Source organism: Euprymna scolopes, chromosome 43 (genome assembly GCF_053919585.1).
Source record: "Euprymna scolopes isolate OS-2025 chromosome 43, ASM5391958v1, whole genome shotgun sequence".
In the NCBI taxonomy this organism is placed as follows: Eukaryota; Metazoa; Mollusca; class Cephalopoda; order Sepiida; family Sepiolidae; genus Euprymna; species Euprymna scolopes.
This window is the reverse complement of record NC_136524.1, coordinates 20,712,665-20,739,719: the sequence shown is the minus strand read 5'-3', so window position 1 is coordinate 20,739,719 and position 27,055 is coordinate 20,712,665. Positions and strand designations below refer to the sequence as shown.

The 27,055-nt window shown below is 32.3% G+C and overlaps 1 protein-coding gene across 8 annotated transcripts in view; it reads right to left on the bottom strand.

Annotated features, from left to right (window-relative positions):
- Window positions 1–27,055, bottom strand: part of LOC145268225 (neurobeachin-like) — a 607,546-nt gene that overhangs the window by 528,343 nt on the left and 52,148 nt on the right. The gene's annotated exons all lie outside the window — the stretch shown is intronic.

The window sequence follows — 27,055 nt, the reverse complement described above, 5'->3', positions numbered from 1 at the left end:
CAGTAAATGCTTTAGATACCTTGATCATAGTTTTATTATTCTATGGGCGTCCAGCATCGATGCAGTGTATCGATTAGTGTACTATCATAGTTCAAACTGAAATGCAGTCTAAAGATGTATCTAGTTATAGGACCCTATCTCCAAGATCCTTGTAAGAGTTTGTGACATTTTCATTCCATGTACAATTGGCATAAACGCAAACCTCCAATAAATTATTGTACTATTCTTGTAACTGAACAAATATATTTTAATCCTAGCTCAAAGATCAAAAAATATTTTAGTTTGAGTGATATGGCAGTGACATCAGATGGAATTTTTGTTAATTTTTTTTACAGTGATCAGGCAATCCCCCTTCCCCCCAAAGAGTGGATGGTGATGATGTATGCAAGAATAAGAAATTGTCTTCGTGTATACTTATATAGATAGCTTTTACAAAGAGGAAAGAAAGTAAAAGAAGCAAAAAAAAAAAAAAAAATCAAAGAAATAAACATGGGAAAAGAAAAGAAAGCCATAACTGCCCCCTATTAAAATATGTATGTTTTTTTATATCATTTATACTCTCATGCTCAATGTTTTTGCAATTAAATGTTTAAGGAATATCTTTGGAGTAACTTTGCGAAATAGATTAAAAAAAAAAAAAAAATACATCAGAAACAGGCTTAATATTAACAGATCTATCAACAACAGTGCACAATTTTTTTCTATGTCCGACAAAACCTTTTTCCAGTGTGTGTGTGTGGGGGGGGGGTCTCCGGAAGTTACTATGTCTTAAAACATTTTATATACTCCCTAGATTGTAATATCTATGATTTACAAAATCGGCCAGCCAGAATGAGTTAGTGAAAGATGTTTGAATTTATTTAAGAACCAAATTGACAGGTGCGCGGCCAGAAGTCGTCAAGCGTGACGACGGCGTAGGTTTGTCTGTTATAAGCGAAGTAAAAAAAGAAAACGTTAACACTAAGTGGGGAAAAAAGCACAAAAAAAACTAACGTAAGGCAAACGAACGATGAAAACAGAAAAACGAACACGTGAAAAATGGCTTAAATAAGCCTGTTTCAATATTAAAATTTAAAAAACTGAAAAAAAAAAAAAAAAAAAAATATCTCACATCACGATTCGAACCCAAAACGTTTAGATAATGAACCAAGGCCTTAACCAACTAAGCTAAGGAGACGTTCACGAAATTTGTTCGGTTTTTCAACTATTTAAAGTAAATCAGGTCACGACGTCATCTGATGCATGCGTAGAATCGGTCATTGTCACGAGAAGACCGTTTTTGTTGACCCCCTCCCCCGTTAAAAATTGTCGATTTCGGGGTGAAAAGGTTAACGTTTTTGGCCAATTTTTCAATATTTTTTTAGCAAAAGATGGAGCTTCGATGTGATACAGAGTTTGTGAATTTTCGTTGTGTCTGTCGAAAATTTTTAGCATACACACATACATACATACATTTTTGCTTTTATATATATATATAGATTAAGAGGATGATCACAAAAGAGATGGGCCAACCAGATAAAAGTTGAGACTGGCATGCTGTTCCTGACACCTGAACAACTGACCCAGGATAGTGATAAGTTGTGCAATTTCGCTTTCAAGCATGTGATGAAGCTTTCTAGAGTATGCAAGTTAGTTAAGATACTCTTATTAAACAATATATCTACTCCATTTTGTTTCAGCATTTCTTTACTCGAGTTATTTTACTGTAGTTTTTTTTTGGGGGGAAGGGGCACTATAATATTTTATCTTACTAAAAACGGTCAGATAAACTAATTATAAGTGTGTGAGTGTGTGTAATTACATATTTCAAAATTGTAGACAGTGAAAAGATGAAAGATAATCACTAAATTACTATATTTACTTCTACATATATTGTACTCTACTCAACCAATAATCTAAAACTGTTCTAATTACATACCAATGTTTAAAATAAAATGAACCAATTTGCTTCATGGCAAAAAAAAAAAAAAATAATAATAAATTGTTCGATATCAAACTCCAAGCTTATGGATCATATAATGTGAATCTTTAATATGAACTTCCCATTTATGGAACACTTCTGTTGATTTTCCACTGAAGGGTAAAGATTAAGTAATATAAATATGGCTTCCTACGACAGTACTCCTTTTTGCTTCTCTCTCTCTCTCTCACTCTCACACACACACACACACACACACACACACACACACACACACACACCGTCGAATGTAGGTCATCCCCTCATTAAAAAGAGATAAAAGAGAGTCATAACCAACAAAATGATGAACATGGAAAAATTAGATCTTTTAAAATTTTTTGCAGTGTCCATAAGAACAGTGGGAGTAGATAGAAGTGAGAGGTTAAAAATTGGTCTTACTTTCTTTATGATTAATAAAAAAATAAAACGTCGATCAGAATTAAATAATAAAACTGCTTCTTTTACATGTTATCTGGATTCTTTGGACTACTGTTCTCATCTTGTGTTGTTTTCACATTTTAACTGATGTAATCTGACTTTCTGCAGGTGTATCTTGTTGAACTCGGTATCTTTTTGTCAAATACAGAAATTTGCACGTATTTCGGATATTTAATTCATGGGTTTAGCACATTCTTGTTTCGTTAAACATGAGTGAATGGAATTCCTAAGTAATTTGCAATTGTATTTTGGGTGTCACCTGCATTCAGAATTGAACCTTCAACTTCCAAAAAAGTGTAACTATAGCAACTGAATTTTATTAAGTACTTTATCCATTGTGCTATAATGTTGTGACTGAAACGTTGTGAAAATGATACTCAAGATGAGAACAGTAGTCTGAAGAATCCAAATAGAAGTAATCAATCCTGATCTAAAAAATTCAGAACGGTAATATTTGTATTTTTTTTTAACATGGACATTTTTTTTTTAAATGGACTTTTTTTTTTTAACACAGACTTTTTTTTTAACATGGACGTTTTCTTTAATATGGACGTTTTTTGTTAACATGTGCGTTTTTTTAACATGGGGCCATAAATCGCTTACAAAACAGATTTTCTTGACACCTGAGAGTATCCTGTACCTCTTATAAGGCCATCATTCACCCATGCATGGAGTATTGTTGCCACATTTTGGTTTACTAGTCTCTCTCTCTCTCTCCCTCCCTTTGATAGGGTCCAAAAAAAAAAGGGTCTCCAATCTAATAGGTCCCAACTGTACTGATATGCAGAAGTTCAAAGGCAACCTAAACCAACATCTTAATCTTTCTTAGGCATCTTCCCAATTAGTAGCCCCTTATGTCCAATATGCCTTGTTTGGGGTGAAGGTAAGTAAAAAAAAAAAAGTAAAAATGGCTATTAATCACAAAATTATTAAATAAATACCGTCTCCACTTTATAAGATGAGAAAGTCTACATATTTACAAAAAAGTATAACTAATTGTATATACGCGATGAATAGCAATGAGTAAACGACATCCTAAATTAGCATAGCTTTATCAAAATTGTGAATGTTTTATGCTGATTGACTTGCTATGGTTTACAGGAAAGGCACGCATTATACTTGAAATTGTAAGTCAAATTTCTCATTAGAAAATTTTATTCAAGCTTGAAATAATGACTTTTAAGAGATGTCAGGCAAAAGTTGAACAGGTGTGTAAAAAGGTTAAAGTATTGTCGCTATTAATTTGTTCATTTGGTAATCTATGTTATAATAAGCTAAAACATTTCATGTTTGTACGTACATTATCACCTTTTACGCACATTGATCTGACTTGAAGCGACATTCACCCAAGATGGGTTGAGCCAGCTGATCTTATAAAACACACAGCATCCCGGATGAATGCAGATCACACATGATAGTCCACAGTGGCCAAGATAGTGATGGATAGTCAGTCTCGGAACCAACAGTGAACAGTGTAGACTTGTGAACCAGAGCTAAGCTCAATGTCAGGTAGATGCTCTCTCAGGCGTTTTCACCAACCTTACACATTTAAAAACAAAAATGGGATGATCCAATCAGCAAAGATGGTGATTGGTGATTAATCTGATATCACGAAGATGAACAATACTGACTTTACCCATTTTAAAATGAATTCTTCCAAAATAAAATGTTGTTGTTCCATCAACTAAAACAATACAATTTAAAACAATACAGTTTAAAACCATACAGTTTAAAACAATACAGTTTAAAACAATACAGTTTAAAACAAATACATTTTTAAAAAAGTGATATTTGCTTTATTGATTCAACGATAGTTTGAGTGTTATTCGCACATTTTGGCTGAATTTCGAACCTTTATCAGGTGCATCTTGTAAAACTTGAATTTAAAGATTAGAATAATCGAATCTAAAGGTTAGAGTGTCCAAAACGTGAAAATAATATTGAAGAGGAGAATAGTAATTTAAATAATCCAAATTACCCATCCCCATCTCAAAAATATCAGAAACATCATTTTCACAGTAAGGCAGAAAATATAAATTGTTTCTAAAATAATTAAATTGCTAAACAAAGAAACCTATTCATTGTATTTATTTAAAGAATATTCAGCTAACAACGATAATTTTACAAAAATGAGTATTAAATAATAATAATAATAATAATAATAATAATAATAATAATAAACAACCTGAAGATCATTTATTATTTCAATACATTATATGTACATTATATAGATTGATGTAGAAATCACCAAGTAATTTCCATGGAGGGGGGGGGGTCATATTAATTTATATAAAAATACATTAAGGCCATTTTATGTTTGTATGTATGTTATCACCTAGGACCCCCTTTTTAAAAGATAGGATTGTCAGATCACTGAAAATACAATGCAAAAAAAAAAAAAAAGTTTTTTTTTTTTTATTTCATCTGATGTTGCTTTTGTGTTGAACATTAACTATAATACACTTTTTGTTGGCTTTTGCAATAAGATCAAACTGTAATATCTGTTGTGTCCGAAAGTGGTATAATATTACTGTGGAGTCTTTTTGTGCTGGAAATACATTAAATAGAAATATGTCAAAAACTCCTACAAGAGTTTTGGAGATAGACCCTGCTATACATGACTTGTTCAAAAGATTTTGCCTTATTAATGACATGCAACACTGGGGACCATTGAGAATTTATTTGACTTCATGAGAGCCTCTACTGTTCTTAATCTACCAAGCGAATAGGACATCCAATGAAATTTTCTTATATTTGCCTATTGGTTTTGAAAAAAAAAAAAATCTATTATTTGTTGCTGTTATCGAATAATTTTAAATTTTTTTTTTTTTTTTTTTTTACAAATAAGTTTGATTATTACTTTTGAAAAGGAACATTTTATTAAAAACCTATTATTTGTTATCGTTTTTAATTCAATAATTTTAATTCAACGATATTAATATAACAAAGTTTTTCGCTTTATTTCTAGAACAAGCATTTAGCATTTGTGCTCAAACATTCCTTGTTTTAGAGGAAGCAACTTGATTTGTCCAGATTGCAAGTGAGAAGGCGAATTGATTTCTTCTTTTTTTTCATTACGATCACATTTAAAAGGAAATTAAATCAAACTGCATTGTCCTAACCTTCAAACAACATTATACACACTATGCACAATGCTTCAAGTAAACTACAATATCATGAATAAAATCTGTTTTAAAATTACCATATAATTGTTTCATGTTTACAACAAAGCTATGAATAAAATGTTCATTATTTTTAACGAGCAGCGCTACGCCGAATTGATCGTAGTAGTAATTTATTTTAATCAATAACACTGATTTTAGTATATAACAAATAGTTCCGTTTTACAAAATTGTTTTATTTCCAATATAAATATTTAGCATTTGTGTTCAAATCTTTTTTTAGACTAAGTTGTGATCTGTTTATAAATTGCAAGTTAAAAGGCAAACCCACTTCTTTTTTCTTTTCCCTACGATCACGTGTAAAAGGTAAATAAATCTGTATTGAAATTACCAAAATGTTAATGTTTATTAATATGAATAAATGAAAGTTAAACACATGCCTGATGAGGGGAAAGCCTTCCCGAAATATACAGCATCACAGATATGTCATCTAACACATATATATTTTTTTTTTTCTTTATGTAAATATCGTCATATCTCGCTACAATGTGCAGACCATTTCGACCATTATTGATCTCATCAGGCAAGAAAATTTAAAATTAAAAAGCATTTTAGAGGAGAAAATATAGTTTGCCATGTCTGATCTGAGGCATCGTTAATGTTCTTATGAATTTAAATTAAAATTTAAAATCGGAATTCAAAAACCTAACTGCTGTTGAAGAGGGAGGGAGTGGGGTTAAGAGGATAGTTTTGGGGGAGGATGTATAAAAGATTAGAGGGAGTTATAAAAAAGGAAAAGATAAATATAGATATAGAGTGAGGGGGTTTGTAAATTCACTTAAAGGGAGAGGAAGAACGAAAGAGAGAAGGGGTAAAAAGGAGGTATTATATGTGAATACATTCGACACATAACAAGGAGGATGTCAGGAAGCAATATTTCATATTTCAGGCCATTTGAAAATGTCTAGACCATGGAGAAAGTTCAACTAAATTGGATCATATTGTCTATATATCTACACACACACACATACATATATATGATTATATATACACACACACACACATTCATTATTATTTATTATTGATTCAATAAAGTGAAACTGCATGGCCGGTTCCACCATTATATCTTTAGTTGCTTCAATGTGAGTCTATCAGTTACATGCTCGCATTGTTCTGCCTCCTATAAACCTTTAATTTATTTTATATACACATTAAACAATGCTTCAAACAAACTACTTTAACCTCTTATCGCTTAGTCTGAAAAAGATTTTATTTTATAAATTTATGAATGACACTAATTTACTAATTTAAATTAATGTTTCAAGTAGCGAACTTTGCAAAATAATAATGAGCCAGTAAAGCCTGCTACTTTATCATAAACAGGAAGTTCTAAAAAGCACTTGTAAACCATTTACTTTAGCAATATTCACTCCTTATTTCTAGATTTCTTAACTACTTACATATGTCCCTACTTTTGTTGTCATCCTTATCATTTTGTTTTCAAATACTTATGTATATTTAAATAATTGACATTGTCATATATAAAAACTCGCACTTAATTTGGCTCTCGTCCCTACACACACTCATGTATACACAATGAGTATACACCTCCGCCAAAAATTACAGAGAGAGAAACACTTAGCACTAATATTTATATAAAATAAACATTAAAATCAGGAAAGTTAAAAAAAAAAAAAAAAAAAAGAGATAACAGTACAAAAAACAAAACACACACATTGGTCTTTATTATAGACCGGATCAACATTTTATTCACCTTACCAATCATTTCTTACAAAGGAAAAAACTTTGGTACAATTATGCCACCATTCCGTTCACAGAAGAACAACTGATATTTGCATGTTAATCTCGGATCTTTTTTCCATGGTCTCATCAGAAAACCTAAAAAATTATTCTTCAGAAGATGCAGTAAACAAAAATCCCCCCACCTCCTAAAAAAAATAAAAAAATCTCACGTTGAATTCATCTCCATTGAAAGGGAGATTTAGTAATCGCTACCCAGAAAAAGCAGCCATCTTGTTTTATGAAGTAAAGCCATGAAAAGATTCACACTATATTGCACAATAAAAACTAATATAAGAATTAATAGCTTAGTTGAAGATTAACAAAAATGCTTGTTTTCTTTTATTAAAAAAATATCTTTATAAATAATAATCAGTATATAAGATATAGAAATTAGAGATAAATTGGAGAGAGAGAGAAAGTCACTTAAAAGTATCGACGTATGAAACTACATGGTACTAGGCATTATGAAACTACATGGTACTAGGCATGATGAAACTACATGGTACTAGGCATAATGAAACTACATGGTATTAGGCATGATGAAAGACTAAAGGTTCTATTATTGTTAATTTGCATTTAAGCATAAAATTTAGAGGGAAAATTTTACAAATTACCCAATCAATATTCTAATATCTTTATGTTTTTTTTCACAGATAAATAGTATCATCATCCAGTGGCCCTGTTGTTTTAACAGCATTGGCGACTATGGCTCTCCAAATTGTAGAACCATGGTAACAAGTAAAGACAGTAGTTTCCTGTTGCTTTCCATCTTGATTCGAGGACATATCTTCTCTCATGAGTTAAACGTAACCCCAGATACCAACCTGGAAATTTCTACAACTCAATGCGGTACATACAACGCCTAACCTCCCAAATGATCATCCATCTGATACTAGCCAGGCTCATCGTTGCATAACTTTGGTGATCTAGCGAGAACCGGTGTGTTGACGTGACTGTGCTGTATATATATTATACTATAGGCAAAAGGGTCACTAAATATAAAATCTTCTATCCTGTAAATGAAGAAAAAATGTTAGAATTCGTTCTAATCAATTCATACCAACTCCTCTTAACACAGAGGTTCTCAATCGAGGATTAAAAAAATGATATAGTCCCTGGTAAATGATTGAAGTACCTGTTCATTTAAAAATAATTTATTTCTTTTCAGATTGTGTCATGTCTAAGGAACGTAATACAAATTTCAAATTTTTTTTTTTTTTTTTTAGAAAACGTTTGATTTTCATTTTTTTGAGACAAATGTATAATACTTATTTTTAATACAAAACCTAAAGTCCAGAACAATAAAAAGCTTCTTTTTGACCTTTTTTGTTTTTCTGTCACTTTATGATGGCTATGGATTTTTATATGGAAGTAGGGGATAAATGGAGAAATACAGAAAGATAAGAAGTCAATGATGGAGGAAAAGTTGAGAGTGTTACCTCCCACCGTCTATGCCCCCTATTAAAGCCCAACTGGCTGTTCTCTCCAGTTCGTCCTTTTAACAGCCACCATTCTCCTCGTATGTGTCATTTTAGGTATTACCTGTGTATAAGTCGACTGTAGATTCTAGACAAGTTAAATGGTCTTTCTTGCACAGATAATTTCCTTTTTAGCGTTTTTTGTAAGACATTATAAATTGTTTCTCAGTATCTGCAAGCAATAATACATGTATTTACACGAGTGTCGCCTATTCGATTTTCATATATAGAACCAACCCGCTGCACACTTACATGCAACGAATGCAAATGTTGCTAATCAGACATTGATGAATGACATGCTGTAGATAATTTATATCACGTACCGTAATAACGTAAACGCATACATCGCACAAGTCGTAATATACTGTAATAATGTGAACGCATACGTTAAGTGCCATTAAATGGTTTTATTAAATAGTCGTCATTAAATTGTTAAAACTTGTTTAACTTAGGAAGGAACGGCATATCGTAAACACTACATTTTCTAACCTACTTAAAATAACCATCATATCATCACCGAATACATCATATCAAACCTGGGCCTATAGCCCCGTCTAGAGAGTGAACATTGTGAGAGCTATTCCAATTATTATTAAGCCTCCCACTGAAAAACCATGCATTTGTTTACATGCTAGCAAACATACTGCAGTGGAGTTCAGAAGGAGTGTGATTAATTACTAGAATTACCGGTATATGCCGAGTGCACAAACAAAATGGCATTTTCTATGTTATGATCAAGTGCCGAGTTGCTCTTTAATAACATTTCCAAAAACATTACCTATGTATAAGTTGGCCTCCAAAAAATAGCCTTAAAATCATCTCCCAAAAATTCGACTTTTACACAAATGTATACAGTAATGTACAGTGTACCAGAAAAATCTTTATATTTGTCCAAATATTTATTAATCTAATAAGACTGCCTGTAAGATTGGAATTAGTTTATAATCAAGTGATAAAATTTAATCAATATTTAAAACAAAAAATACTTATTAAATCTATGTTAAAGGTTTTGCATTAAAAATCCAAGAGTATTGCCTGCAAGTAATCACACAAAAAAAAAAAAAAAAGTCAAAACAAATGCAAGAGTGGAAATGCTGAGCGAATTAACTTAACTGGGAAAAAAAAGGAAATTATTAAGGTCTCACATAAATAGCAAGAATATATGTTTGCCATTTAACTTAATTAAGCAAACCAAGTCTTTATTTGATAGTTTATATGAGGAACAGAGTAAATAGGTCAATCGGACAAAATTATATTTAGAACACGTCGAACTAAGAATATCAAACTAGCCCCTCACACACACACACAAAATGTATTCGACATATCTGTCTGAAAAAGAAACTACTAAATATACAGAGAACGGGACATCTAATGATGTAAGCACATACAACCAAAATAGTTTTGATTTTGTTATATATTTTTTTTAATTTGAAATAAATGATCAGACTAAAATACCACCAGGGTTAAGGCAGTCTAAAACTTTCTAATATTACATATTAAGACATACGACTAATGGTTTATGATTTACTGGTTCCATTAGTTACGATTCAAAGAATTTGAATGCCTACTGGAGAGAACTTGAATGCCTACTAGACACCATCCTTGAGTGTCTAAGGTACAGAGGTTTGTCAGAACAATCTGGCATAAAGATACTCCCCCCTACAAGCAAACTGACTAAATATTCAAAATAACAATAAAATCCCCTTGGTATGGCTAACCTACACTAGCTCGGTGCACCTTCTCTAAGTGATGTTGCCTATAGTAACAACACTATGCAGAATGTTCCACCAGACCAGATGAATTCTAGTTCAGTAAGATCAAGAGACTAAAAAAGATATATATAGTTAACTGGTCAAAGATTAAGTGGTCTTAACAAGAGACTGAAATTCAAGAAATTTTGCTTAATTGGTTTCTGATGAATCAAATCAAATTCAATACAAATCTTTAAAATAGTTCAAAGAAACTGAAATTTGGAGAATATTTATTAACTAGCGGGGGGGGGGTACTCGGCATTGCCGGGTGTTTGGAGGTGTAAAAGAAAAGAAAAGTGTTAGTAATCAGGTAGGCTCGAACCCATGCCACGTGAAGACAGAAAATTGAAAGAAAACATAACATCTTACCGTTACGCTATGAGGCCATAGAAAGTGAAAACCGTTCAAATTTCAATCAAAAAGTTGACTTGCTAAGTTAGGTGCAAAAATGAACGTTGGCTGAAGGCCAGTTCAGCTTTCTGCTGTTTCATTTATTTGTTTCCCACAATGTTGGGGAAAACCAGCTCCCCACAAAAATGGAGTATCCAAATGAATAGCAATTGTCTGATATGAGGGGTTTCCCCCCACACTGATCAAAGCTAATTGCTTTCTGGACGTCCCTGCAAAAAAGCCAGGAAGTTGCCTTCGCTTTCGGTTAGTTTTGCTTTTATACGAAAAACACAAACAAACACGCAAGAGGATGGAATAGTATGAATTTTATAAAAGTCGATCAAAATAAATCTAGAGACGACGTACGTTCGCAAATCATAGATATTATAATCTTAGGAGTATATAAAAAGTTCTAAAACATAGTAAACCCTGAGAACCTCCACAAAAAAAGCCTTTCTTGGACATACAAAAACACGCGCGCCACTTTTGCATTTTCTATACATAGATGATGCGTAATACCGATTATTAATTTTTTACAAAACAGAAAGTATCTGAATTTTTACAAAAATTTTTCATTCCCTTTTTACCCTCTTTGCATAAAACTAAACATAGGCTATGTTCCAAAATGCATAATGATCAGTTAATTAGTTTAGGAGTGAATCCTTTACATGGAACTTTATAAACATATCCACATATCTAAGTCAATGTTAAGACTTAAGTCATTGAACACATGCCAGCATGTAAAACGAGCATTAAACTCATGATGGTGATGATGATGATGATGATGATGAGGAGGAGGAGGAGGATGTATACTTTCATAGGTTACATGTGCTTCAGTGAATCCTAGAATTCCTTCGACCCTACTTAAACGATAAATTTTTGCTTGGTTTCATCTCAACATCCTTGAAAATTCAAAGTTCTGACATTAAACCCTTTGATTTTGTTTTGGCTATTGACATTTCATTAAGAGATGTTGACCGTCAAGTCTGCTGGCTATGTCAAAGTAGTGGACAGGAGCTTTTCTTTAATGCTACAAATTGTATACATAGAAAGCGGGAACAGAACAAAGTTAGATATGTGGACATGTTTATATATTCATGTAGAATAAATTCCATTTAATCGATTGCTATGAATTTTGCAAGAGAACTGCTAGGTGCAAAGGTGAGTAATGTGGTGTACATTTAATTTAGTTAAATGCAGACGGGAGAGGATTGGGAACCCTTTAGAAAAATTTTAGATACTCTTGATTTTGCTGAAATTCTTAAAATTTCAGTTTGGAGTATTTTGTTAGAGAACATCCCATTCAAAAATTCAAATATTCCTAATTTGAATGAGACTTGATCCATAGTTATTAGACTAAAAAATTTCCCAAACTTTCCATTTCTTTTTAAAGCTCTTTAAGCTTAAGTTATAAATAATGGAGCAGATAAAGTACTAGATAAAATTCAGTTGTAAATTACGCTCTCCTGGAGGTTGATAAAGATACAATTGCAAATTACTTCTCCCTAGTCATGGCTGACGGAAGGAGAGCATGCTACCTCAATGGATTAGATCAATGGTTTCCAAGCTTTTTTACATGGTGGCACACTATTGAGCTCTTTAAATTTTCATGGTATACCCATCACAAAAAATGAATGCTTAAATGAATATTTAATAATACTTATCAATGTTTATTATTGAAAATTCAAAGTATCTAACAATTCAAACAATTTATTATAAATTTTATTACTTCTATTTGATATGGAAGCTTCTATATTCTGTATGTAATAATGTGTAAGTTAGTATTTATTAATACAAACAACTTTCTTTGTCACAATATGAAAGCTGTTTTCGACTTATAAGCTATTTGTGGCACACTAGTAATCATTTCGCAGCATGCCAATGTGGTTGAGAACCATTGGATTAAATAACAGATTCCTATGAAATTCTGTGCAGATTCCCAAGATTGACAGAAAGATTCCCGAGTTTGATAAGATACATCTGAAGAAAATAACACTCAAGATTCTCATCTCAAGATTCTCAGCAATGCAAATAAGAATTATCAATCCTCATCTTAAAATTTAGAAAGCTCCAAATGATAGACATTTTGTAGAATCAAAATTATTCTATAAAATTTAATCAAAATTTGATCAAGGATTTTATACATAAGGTTTAGTAACATATCTGGTTACAGGATACGAATGATTTGAAAACGTTCTGTTCTGATAATTGATTTTATTGTTAACTAGTAGAATGTCCATCCTGAGTCCAGATATTTTCTTCAAAGAAAATAAATAAAAGTTGGTTTTCATAAAACTGAGACTCAAGACAGAAGCACATAAAACCAGAAGCACATAAGACCAGAGGCACATAAGACAGCTCACTTAATGTTGACCTGAAAACATATCTGTTAACTGCTTAAAAATTTCATAACTGATAAATTACATAAAAACATCGAAACAATTCATGAATGAGTCTTTAACCGATGATGAATTACCGTGGTATTAAAGCATAAGTATTTGTAAAAAAGGTATTAACAAGCAATTTCCTCCCAGTTTGGAGTAAAATGAACACTATGGAATCAATAAACTCATAGTTATAACTAGAAGGGCCACCAGGTATTGCCTGGAGACATGTATGATAAAATAGATGAATTCAGAAAGTGTTTTAAAACCTCCTTCACTTTTGCTATCTCTAACTAATCCTGCCTTGCCACATCTCTGAACTGATAATAGAAAGAATGGAAAGAAAAGAAAATTAACTTAATCCCAGTGTTGTTTTGCAACAATTACCACTATATATAAAAGAAAAAGTAATTTCTGCCGCCAACCTTTACACACTAATTTGGTAGCTGGTGACTCCAGAAAAATTTTTTCTACCACTCCATACAAGATATATTGTCACTAAATTGTAAAGGGCTACTGTGATAGGGGCCAAGTTTATAGCAGCACCAGCATAGAGAGTAGAGCAATTCAAATAATCATATAATTACAAAAACCTACATTAAAGGAACCATATCAACACAAAAATGTGCAAAACTAAAATAAGGTACACCAAAACATCGCAACCATTTAATAATCATAATTATCTAAATATCTTTAAAGTCAAATTCACATAAATCAAGTCACATGACATAAATAATAAAGCATTAAATACTTCTGAAATACCAATATTTTTAATAATCATTTTTTTAATGTACTACAATGCAACTGAAACAAATTTAATTTAAAATATTCTATTCATTTATATCTATTTCCTGCAGGCTTCACATTTATTTATTTATTTAATTATTTTTTAATCTGCATTTAATAAACCTAATATATTACATACTTATATAAATATTTATTTAAAATTATTTACTTACTAGCATGGGTGCCCAGCGTTGCCCTAGTGTTTGAAGGTGTATGTTGAGCAAAATAAAAAAATAAAATAGAAAAAAGTTGTAGTAGGCAGGCAGGCTCGAACCTGTACCGCAAAGGAGGAAAAGAATGTGAAAAAAAAAAAAAAAAATTACATTTTCGCCGTTGTGTCCATCACCAAACCAGAAGTGGCGAAGGTTTAAATTCAGGTTAGTTAATTGAAAAGACGGGGTAACTTTCAAAAATATCGGCGAAAAACGACCTCTCCTTGTAGAAAAGTGCCCAGTTGAGGGTGAAGGAATTAATGTTTTTAGCCAATTTTTCGATATTTGTTGTCCAAAGGGTCGAGCTTCAAAACTCACATCTGTCAAAAAAATGCATACATACATACATTTAAATAGACAGATGAGATTTATATTATAGATTAGTGATATTAGTTACATCTAGTAAAGGAGATAGAATAAGATTTGTTACATATTTAACTAGTGGGGTTATTATTATCGAGTTAAATTTCATAACATGTTTATAGTAACAAATAGTTGTTTATCAAGATTTCTTTATTGAATGTTATTGTTAATCCAATTGGTTGCTACCATATTTATGCAAGGGAAACTGTTTGAAATGTCAACAACTAATCCTCACTTCATCTTTTTGATTCAACAATTTATCTTTTTCAGAAAATATAATAGATAATTTTCATTCATTTCAAAGAAAGCATGTAGGTTTATTTAGTGTGGGTGCTGAAGCTTTCCTCATCGGTGCTATATTTAGTACAGACACTATTCTATTGTATTTGGATAAGGAGGTGTTATTTTACTTCCTTGGGTTGTTGAAGATATTTTATGACTTCTGTGCTTGGTGTTAAAATCAGTACTTGTCCCGCCTATGTAAAACGTTTTTAGACATAGATCATCTTCTGCACATACTGTTCCTAAATCTCTATACATAAAGTAGTAGTAGTAGTAGTAGTAGTGTGTGTACCATCTATATATATAAAGTAGTAGTGTTCATGTGTGTGTACAACTCTACTATAGCCTACACCACTGTACCGATCATGACCAAACCTGGTATGATGATGATCCCCAGGGACGGTGCAGACTATTTTCAAGGTTAAGGTCAAAGGTCAAGGTTATGGTCTATATATATATATATATATATATATATATATTAAGTAATGTGATTTATAATTTAAAAATTTTTTAAAAATTTTAAAATTTAAAAATCAAAATTTAATTAAATTAAAAATCATAATAATCAAGAGGTAATATATATTGGTTCCACATCTGGCCCAATAAAACATAGAATTTCAACGCACAAACATTCTTTTAAAAATAACTCTATCAAACCAAACTACTCTATCCAACTATATTTGGCAACTAAAAAATAGCAATATTTCTTTCAACTTAAAATGGCAAATAATTGAGACTTGCAAATCATATAAACCAGGAGATAAATTTTGTACATTATGTACAAAAGAAACCCTAAAAATTTTAAAATATGAAGATATAAAAAGCACAACCAAACTAGTAAATTCAAGACACGAGCTTCTATCATGTAATCATAAACGTTGGTTTAAATTTAATAAATATAAACTACCTTAAATCATTAAAAATTACTCATTAGTAAAAATAGATTACTTTTTTTTTTTTTTTTTTTAATAAATTAAGTTAAACTAATTACCGCCCTTAGACTCGTAAATCAAATAATAAATAAAGCCATGACAATTATCTCCCCTTAAAAACTTGCAAAATAAATACTCTCTCTCTCTATAGATATTAACTGTAGCGTCTTTAAATCAAAATACGCTAACGGAAACAATTTACTGCACGAGCGTCGCCCTTTTAAAATTCATCATTCAATAAAATAAAAAGCTATAGCAAACATCTAAATGACTACTTTAAATACAGTTCCTGATTTCAAAAAAAGAAAAACTAAAAGGTAACTATATATCTATATATTTTTAAATCAAATTTATTATGTAAATTCAAAAAAAATATATATTTTTTCTACTCATTTCTATCTCTAACCTATACCAATTTTCTTATTAATTTTCTTATAAATTTTAAATCCAAACCTTTTACTTCAATTTTTCAGATTCATCTGCCTTACTTTTAATGCTAGGTTTATTTTTGGTGTCTTTTCAATTCAATAGAAATCCTCCTAAATTTGCTGATGAGGAGACCGTGCTTACCAAAAAAACTATGTATAATTGTTCTACGTGACTTCATGTATACCACAAATAAAAAACCACGGATTTCCGAAACGATCGTACAGATAATTGACTTTGTTGTTGTTCCTTCTTATGAAACTGATTTTTAATCTAATTAAATTTTGATTTTTAAATTTTTAAAATTTTTTAAATTTTTTAAATTATAAATCACATTACTTAATATCGAATTAGCTCTAGGACATTTAACTATCGAGCTTATTATATATCTAAATTACAACGAGCATTTCCTGTATTTTAATTAAACTAGTAATTTCACTATTACATTAAAATACACTTAGCTCTTTAGACTATTATTCTAATCTCCTTTAAATTATATATATATATATATATATATATATATATATATATATAATTCTCCTACAGCCCACACCACTGATCTGATCATAACCAAACCTGAAATAATAGTGGTCTCCTACCTAGGGATGGTGCACACCATTTTTCAAGGTCAAGATTAAAGGTTAAGGTCATATTTACTGCGCTTCTTCATAAACTTCCCAACATAGAGATAGTGCACACCAAGTTGGGGTTTGTCACCATCCCGGGAGCTACCACCATGATGCCAGCCAACTTCTTTGTGAATTTGAATAAGATCACTCCTCCACCCCTATCCCCTTAACCAATTAAACAAATGTTCCTTCGTAATTGTTTCAATTTTTATGTGTAACAATGTAAGTGTAAACTTTGATATAATTTATTTGCTTTAAAGTTCATAATTGGATTTCAGTCACTTCAGGAGACAGTTAAAATTTTTTAAACACCTTAAGAATTAGTTGCTCTGACAACGTACACTCCCTGCAAAGGTGTCCATGAAGCAGGTACCCGAGCATACAGCAAAGTTCCACGCAAAATGTGGGTACCTTTGCTAGTATACTATATTTTTGGTCAAACATTTTTATCTCTGCAGTTACACTCCTTATTTGTTATTATGTATTATTAATTCTATTGCTATTACCATATCTATTATCCTGGTTTAGGATCTTTCTGGCATTTATTTTTTTCCAGGTTATTGGTAAATCTATAACTAAGTTTAATAGTACTTTTATTGAATATCTCATGAAAAACAGCAGAAAAAGGTCGACTTTCTTGATTAAAAAACAAATAGGTAACCGACATATTACACAAGAAAGGGGATGTAAACCAAATATTCTGGTTTCTATTTTTCCTTCTGATATTCCCATATTTTAGTACTTATATAGTTAGTTTTGTAAAACGTTATTGTTATTAAATATTTTTTCAGTAAAGTTGTTGCTAATCTTATTGCATATTGATATTAGAATATAGTTAATATTAGAAAGAAGTGATTGAAGTTATGTGGGTTTTAATTTTTTTATATACGGCTTCTGTAGTTTAGTGAGGTTAAACGTAACAATTAAGAAGTCATTGACCTTAATTTCTACTGTCATCTCAACTTTAAGACCTAAATTTTTTATGGTTTCGTGTGTATAAATTTCTTTAGCTTCAGTTGTATTTCTAATTATAGATAGACCATCCATCATCCCTATATAGTCCTATATCCTTAACATTAATCACTTTAGATTTAGTCAGCATATACAACATAAAAAGTTCTACTAAATTAACCATCTAAGTGAAATGCAATGATTCCATTGCCACATGAAATGAATCCGCAGAATCTTCTTTCACCTATGAATTATTACTAATTAGGACTGCCTTAGGTTGCTTAAGGATAACATCTTTCTTCATTGGTAATGTCCATAAATAATTTCATGAAGTTCAAATCCTTGTGGAATAATTCCTTTGTAATTAAAGAGTAGTAATCTATTCTGTCAAATGGAATAAGTGAACAATGTCTTCTTTTCCTAATTTTATTAATATTATATTAATATTATGACTAATATTTTATTAATATTATGACTAATATATTATTAGTATTATGACTAATATATTATTAATATTATGACTAATATATTATTAGTATTATGACTAATATATTATTAATATTATGACTAATATATTATTAATATTATGACTAATATATTATTAATATTATAGCCATTATTCCATTAGTTAAGGTGTATTTTTCCTATTTGTGTTTTCCCAGGTTATTTTACTAATTCTGCCAATTTCAGCTCTAGTGGGCTTATTAAAAAAGTTCTGGGTTTTGGTCCTTCAACAGTATATAGGTATTTCAGAGTTTGAGTTCGTATGCTCTATCACTAATGTATACTTTATCTATTATTTCATTGGCCATATTTAAATTTCTTGCTGCTTTGTAGTTCATTAAATTTTCATTAATTAATTTGGTATATTCTGTTTTGTTAATCCTGTAAAAATTCCACATTATAGTGGTAAAGTGAAAAAGAAAAAATACATACATCTAGATTAGTCTAGTAAATATACTCTAGGATATAATTGCCTTAAAGCAATATTAATAAGAAAACAACTAGATAGCTACTGGCCTGAAAATGTATTGCACCATTGGTTAACAATGCCTTTGTAAAAAAAGATGTGAATGGAATTCTATGTATAGTTCAGGTTATGAAGAATAAATGTAAATGATTGATTTTTTTTCTCTCCTCTTCCTTCAGCCTGAACTAATGGCAAAGCATTTACAATAAAAACAAAATAATAGGTTAAGCATCAAAGACATTTATATTAAAAGCAACCAATAGTATCTATATTCATAAATGTGAAGTAATATAGGGGAGGGGGTTATTTGCAATATATATATATATATATATATATATATATATATATATATATATATATATATATGTATATATATATATAGATAGAGAGAGAGAGAGAGAGTAGAACTCCGGGATACAGCATTAATCCGTTCCAGAGTTGGGATTGTAAGGAAAACTCGCCGTAAGGCGGGGCCTGAGCAAAATTTTATACAGTACATATTAAAAATTAGTAACAAAATACAGTACAATATATAATACACATGTTTATAATCAAATAACATCGTAAGGCAGGGCAAATACTGTAACTAGGGGATGGAAAAAACATTGTATTCCACATTGTAACCTGAAAAAAAACGTATCCTAGATCCACTGTATGCCGGGGTTCTACTGTATATATTGTTTAATAATACTATATATATATATATATAAATATATATATTAGTAGTCTGGCAAGGCCACACGGGAGACAACCGAAGCAGCAAAACTGAAGCTAGTCTGTAGGACACTATATGTACAAATGTAGGCAAACTTGGGCATATTTTATTGGTTTAAAAATATAGGTTCTTTTTGGCCAATCGTCATAAAATTTTAACCATAGAATAGTATTATAATTTTCAAAAAGATGAAAATTTTCATGTAGTTTCGTCCCGTAGAACCAAAGATATGAGCATTTCAATATTCAATTTGAATACGAGTATAGATACATTCATATATAGATATACCATCTTTTTTGGCAATTTTATAAGTTCCAAATCTCAGCGACTATTGATCAGAATTTAACAAATGAAGGCTCGTTGGAAAGATAATGACCTGAATTGTGTAGTGAGCTTTGTGACATTTATTCTTAAGGTTGCACATAAAGAGGATCATCCATCATCCAGAGCCCATTTTTGGCACTTTTTTACAGCTATAAAATGTTTCAATCATAGTCATTTGTTTTCCTAGTTTTGCATATGAATTACAAAATATCTGATATTTCCCCAAAATCTCTGGCCCTGATGGAGGGTAGACTAAGATTTGCTGCTATGGTTTCAAATGGTCTGAAATAACAGCAAGAGGAGACCTGATTCCAAATATTTTTCATATGCTATATCTTCCCTCTCTGGTTTTCATACATAAAGTAAATTTTACAGTGTATAAGGATTATTTGATACTGGAGATATTCATAATCATAACCTATTTCCAAAAGAGGGGAGATATAACATATGAGAAATATTTGGAATCAAGTCTCCCCCTGCTGTTATTTCAGCTCATTTGAAATCATAGCAGCAATTTTTAGCCTCTTCTCCATTAAAACCAGAGGTTTCTTGGGTGTGTGTGTGTGGGGGGGGGGGCTTTAAAAAAAAAAAAAAAGAGCAAAGTTCACTCCATCATCAACTTAAAATAACCTGGCGAAAAATTCATCACACTGTCACGTAAGTCACACAACTTACCAACTAAATAAGATTCACTGATTAAAAACACAAATATAATAGGAAAGAAAATGGGAGAGAGGTAGAATATACACACAAAAAACAAAACAAAAACAATTTGAACTTTTCAGCTTTTTTATTATCTAAGCTTATCAAGTTTTTGTCAGCTACATGTTATATTACTGATAGGACAGTTTTCTTAAAAGACAGAAGACCATCTAGAATTCGTGTATTAATATTCGTGTCAGTCATAGAAAGGCTCTGAAGGCATTTTCTTAATGATTTGAACTTTTCTTGTATAAATAACAAGTATTTTTTTATTGCTGAATGTAGTAAATCAATATAGTTTTAATAATTCAGAGACAATTTATTTTGCTATTATCATCATTATTAATAATATTATTATTATTCAAAAAACTTATTAAAAACTAAATTCTCAAAAGTTATAATATAAAAGCGAATGTGTGTGTGTGTGTGTGTGTGTGCATTGTTTTTGTATGTCCGCCAAATGCTGGGGGGGGGGCTGCTCGGGGTGGTCACTGAGAACTTAGAACTTTCTATATACTGTCTAGATCATAATATGTCCGATTTATGAAAAGAGGTCGTAAATATATTTTATTCGAGTAACATTACATGCTAAAAATTTCCACTATTCTGCCTTCACGCCTGTTTGTTAATTGTTTTCGTATAAAGAGAGCGAAACTAACAACAGCGAAGCCAGTTCTTTGGCTTCATGCCAGAGACGTCCAGAAAGCAATTAGACTTGATCATTGTGTGGAAAAACTCCTTATATCAGACAATTGCTATTCATTTGGACATTCCCCTATTTATTGGGAGCTGGTTTTCCTCCCACATCTTGGGGAAACAAAACAAAAAACTGCCTCACAGCAAAGTTAAGTGCGGGATCGTGTAATGTTTGACCTCATTAAATTTACGCACGTCACTTAACTTTTTAATCGTTAGATTAGAACGCTTTTCAGTTCCCATCCCGCCATGGCCGAGCGGTAAGATATCAGGTTTCTTCACACTTTCTTTTCCACCTTTGCGTCAAGGGTTCAGATTCGAGCCTACCTGCCTACTACAACTTTTTTTTTCTCAACACACACCTATAAACACCCAGGCAATACCGGGCACCCCTGCTAGTCTATAATATAAAAACGAAAATGAGTGTGTGCATTTTTTTTTTGTATGTCCACCAAAGGCTTTTTGAGGGGGGTTTCGAGGGGGGTGTCACTAATTCTAAGAACTTTTTATATACTGTCTAGATTATAATATCTCCGATTTACAAAACGAGGTTGTGTCTATTTTTTATTTCAGCGACTTTTATGTTACATTTCTCTATGGCGTGATGTTAGATCTAGAAAACCACATGTTGACGTTTGTTTAACCACCTACGTTTTTAAACATTTAATTTCAACCCTTCTCACCTCTCTGCCTGCTTAGCGTCGTGGTAATGTATCACACTTTTTTTCCGACTTCACCACAAGGCTTCGCCTCGAGGCTTCGGGTTCGAGCCTACCTCCCTACAAAAACTTTTTTTTCTTTTACACCGACAAAGTATATTACATAAAAGGCAGTTGTAAAAGTTATAAACTACACAGTACACACCCACAAGATTGATATATTGTTCCACATTGCTTTAGACAAAATATAAGCACATTTTATTTTGTAATATTCATTTGAATGAACAGAAACAATCAGTTAAGGTAGTCAACATTTACAGCCATTTTTAATGTTCTTATGTAGTAATTTGTTAATTTACAGAATAAAACTGCTGAGCCTTGAGAAATGCTAATCACCATATTTTGCAGTTTTTTTACATGGGCATCACCACTTACCAAGGTCTTGAGGCCACTCGAGGATAAGGGTTAAAGAGTGTACAGTAGAAATTGGACAATATAGTAATCGTTAATGGAAATTTGGTGAATTTGTTAACTTATATGGAACGGCTCATCAAAAACTTGTTTACATTAGACTTGAAGACAACCATATTGTAATCAGCTGGAAAGCAGGAAAACGGAAGACAATTCGATAGGCGTGTAGTTATAAGAAAGAAGCTTTGCTCATGGAATCTATGTTTAGGTTTAGGTACAGATAAAGAGTGGGGGAAATTATTGATAGTGATTTCTGCTAGACGGGTGTTTCTTGTGAAAGTTTGGCGAGGCGGGACCACTTGCCATGAAAATAACGATAAAGCAGAGACAAACTCGCAACATCTCTTCTGTGAGAAAGAGGTTGCAGGGAAGAGAAAAGTGGTTATTTAGCGTTTCTCTAGGTTCTGCAATTTCTTTCATTAAAATTGCTTTTTAGCATTCAACGTTTTTGTTAATAAATATTAGAACTATATTAGCTTAATACATGCTAAATAATTTGATCCATTAATACCATCTTTGGCATAAACAATTTTGGTAACACAATCCAGTAAGATATACATTTCTCTTCTTGAATAAAATTCTAAAACATATCCATATGTGTGTTCATTGAAAAATTAAGCTATTTTGTTAGATTTTAGAATTCACAAAAAACTTTGACATCTTTAGACAACTAAATAGAATTCCTTTTTGCAGAAATACAAAAAAAAAGAACCTAGATATTTTTAATGAAATTAACTTGTTCATACAATAATTGTATATTCATATTAGTGATAGAGCTTATCAATTCAAATCCAAGAATACCTATATAATAATGAAGAAACAGACCCCAGATTTTTTTTTTCGATAAGCACACTACCAGGTGTTTAATAACACTACAGCTGAAATTGAAAGAATTAGTAAAATAATCTGGAAAAACACAAACAAAATTATCAAAGGATTAATGTTACAGTATGATCAACTAATTTAATAAAATTAAAGGAAAAAAAAGTTCATTTATTCAATTTTTTTTCCTTTTTTTTTTTTACATAGGCATCACCACTTATCAAGGCCAAGAGGCCACTCGAGGATAAGGGTTAAAGAGTGTACAGTAGAAATTGGACAATATAGTAACCGTTAGTAAAGGAGATTCGGTAAATTTGTTTTGTTAACTTATATGGAACGGCTCATCAAAAACTTGTTTATGTTAGACTTGAGGACAACCATATTGTAGTCAGCTGGAAAGCAGAAAAACGGAAGACAATTCCATAGACGTGTAGTTATAAGAAAGAAGCTTTGCTCATGGAATCTACGCTAGTGGGAGAAACTAGTGATAGTGTTTTCTGCTAGATGGATGTTTCTTGTGAAAATTTGGCGAGGGGGGACCATAGAATGGAGCTCAGCCAAACACCTGCCATGAAAATACCTATAAAGCAGAGATAAACTCGCAACATCTCTTCTGTGAGAAAGAGGTTGCAGGGAAGAGAAAAGGACCCCCCCTACAAGGCTACAAAGTCTATTTTGAACTCTATAAAGGCAGAATAATAAACTTCTGTCTGACCAACAGTATAGATTTAGGCAAGCCTGTTCTACTGCAGATATTCTAACTGTAATCTCTGCACTAGATAAAGCAGGGAAAGCTAGGGCAGTGGCCCTAGATATATCTAAAGTCTTTGACAGGGCATATCATGATAAGATTTGATTTTCATGAGAAGACTATGATATTACTGGACGAATACTTAACATAATTAAATCCTTCTTAAAGAAGAGAAGAATCCAGGTTGTCCTTGATGGTTGTATGTCAAAACAATAAGATATAAATGTGGGTGTACCTTAGGGGTCGATCCTTGAACCTTTATTATTCTTGATATTCATAAATGACCTCCCTGATAAAAATGTCTCTGAGATGGGTATATTTGCTGAAGGCACCACACTTTATAACAGATATCAGGGGAAAACGAATGAACATGTATCCAAGGTAATGGAAGAAACCCTAGAAGAAGACCTCCAGTTTCTATTTGATGGGGACAAAAATGAATAGTCACATTTAATGCTGCCAAGCCTAAGCTTGTTTCCTTTAATAACTATAAGAAACCTCCTCAACCACTAATAGCCATGGCTAATGATACATTACCTGAAAGTACTTCGTTCAAACTCCTTGGCTTAACATTCATGTGGAACATGAGTTGGAACAAATACATTGAGGGCATTGCCAAGGCTGCTGTAAAGAACGTGGGCTCTCTCTACTGTGCTAGAAAGTAGAAAGTTATTTACGCCTGAGAGTATCCTGTACCTCTACAAGGCCACTATTTGCCAATGTATGGAGTATTGTTATTGTTTGGGCTGGTGCATCTGCCACTAGTCTCTCTCTCTTATACGAGGGTTCAAAAGAAAGTCGCCAACCGAATAGGTCTTGCACTATCAGCTAAGCTTCAGCCGCTGTCCCATTAACAAAATATTGCATCCCTCTGCTTGTTTTACAAGTATTTTAATGGTAGGGTCTCCGACAAACTAAAAACCCTTGTCCCTCCTCGATGTAAATACGCCTTACAAACCCAACAAGCAGCAAAATTCCACCCCTACACAGTAGAAATATCTAAATGTAAGAAAACCTTCTACTCTAATAGTTTCTTGTCTAGAACTGCTAGACTTTGGAATTAACATCTGAGTCCCTATTTCCCTGACTGTACTGACATGCAGAAGTTCAAGTGTAATGTAAACAGATATCTTGCTGCTCAACTCCCTTCATTGTACCCTTGCAAATTATGTCCCAGATAGTAGCTCTCTACATCAAAGTGGCACTGTACCTTGTTTGGGGTGAAAATGCAATAAAAAAAAAATTAAGGAAATAAAAAAAGATTTTCAATTAATTATATGCTAATCAGGGCCGGCTTTAAAATTTTTTCCCAGAGACCTGTGGTACAACGGATATAAGTTCTAGTTAACACTCTTCTTAAGGTTGAAGGTTCAATCCTCAGTGTGGAATACTATTATGAATTACTTAATACACTTCTACCCAACATTACCATTGCAGATTAATTAAAGGTTCTCTTCGAAATTCAGTACAGATTCCTGACTTTGACACGATACACTTAAAGAAAGCTGAAGATTACATCGGCCGAAACGCTGTGAGAATAACATCCAAAACGAGACCAATTTGATTATGTGTGATGAATTAACAATCAATTGTCATTAAGTCACTTCTAACAATATATCATAGGGGAAAATAGATTTACAGCATTTATTTTCAGTTTTCATTGTTTTAGTGGAGCAGCTTAATGTGATTTTTTGCCAGAATCGTTCATTGGTGATACAAGCATGAAATTTGGCATCAATAGTCTCTGTAAGTTACTTTTTCAAAAAAAAGTGCTGGCCATAAAAAATTCCAATATGGCGACCATTTTTTTCAAGATGGCCGCCAGCAAACCACAAATTTCCATAAACGTTCATTTTTTCCAACTTTTATGCCTAAAAAGAAATGCTAATGCAAGGATGACAAAGTGGATAACCTGTTTTTGCCTATAAAATGCCCCAAAAAGGCTTACAAACCATGCTAGCCATCCTGAAGAAATCAGGTGTTCTTAATTCCGTTACCTTCCTCACTCCATACAAGCCCCTGAATCAACCCATTGAGAAATTGTGACCAAGGCGGCACATCTCACGAGGATCAAATTAAGTACCACCGTTTTTTCCACAGAAGGAGAATTTTGCAGAATATTATGACGAGAGTGTATGTCATTCACTACCAGGGCACACTGGTGACAGACACTGCTGTGGAACTCAGCATGGGGTTCAATATCAGCTAAACTCCAGTTTAGCATCCCAAATGCTATCTAGCCAGCCCCTAAGGTTGGATAGCCGCACCTGGATTGACAGGATGTGCCAGCGCGGGAGAGCCGAGCCAAGGATGACAGGGGCTTTATTGTTATCCGGATGGTGTACAGATCACACGGGATTTAAATGATATTGGATGAACGATCGGGTTAGGTGTACGGCAGCAGCATGAACCTAACTGTATCCCATACATCAAAGTGAGCAAAGGTGGTAAGGTGGTAAAAGGATAAACCCTCGGCCTACACCACTTCAATGACTCTTACGATGGATGCCAAAACTAGACAGCAAACTGACTGGAGTAAATGTTGCCTTTGTCAGGTTGACAAAAGAGATGAAACTCTAATTTCACCTCTTAGCTCATTCCAGAGGAAACAGGACTATGCTGGATATGCGAAAATTGCAAAAAATGTGCCTTTGTTTTATGCCCTTAATGATATGCCAATACCCTTTAATCCAGCACGGTTAGATGAAGGAGAAGGCATAGAAGCCACACTGATACGAAATAAAGCAAAATATCACCAAAGCTGCCAATTATTGTTCAATAACACAAAGCTGTCAAGAGGACAGAAAAGGAAAATAACCCCCAGTACATCAGGCACAGAAGAGAACCGTGAGAAGAGACAAAGGACCTCAGACCCTCCAGAGGTACAGTGCTTCTTATGTGAAGAAGAGGATGAAATATCAAATTTAAGACAGGCAATGACCATGCAGCTGAATGAAAGGCTTAATCAGTGTGCCCGGACCCTAAACAATGGAAAGCTCCTAGCAAAGTTAAGTGCTGGTGATGTTGTTGCCCAAGAGCTG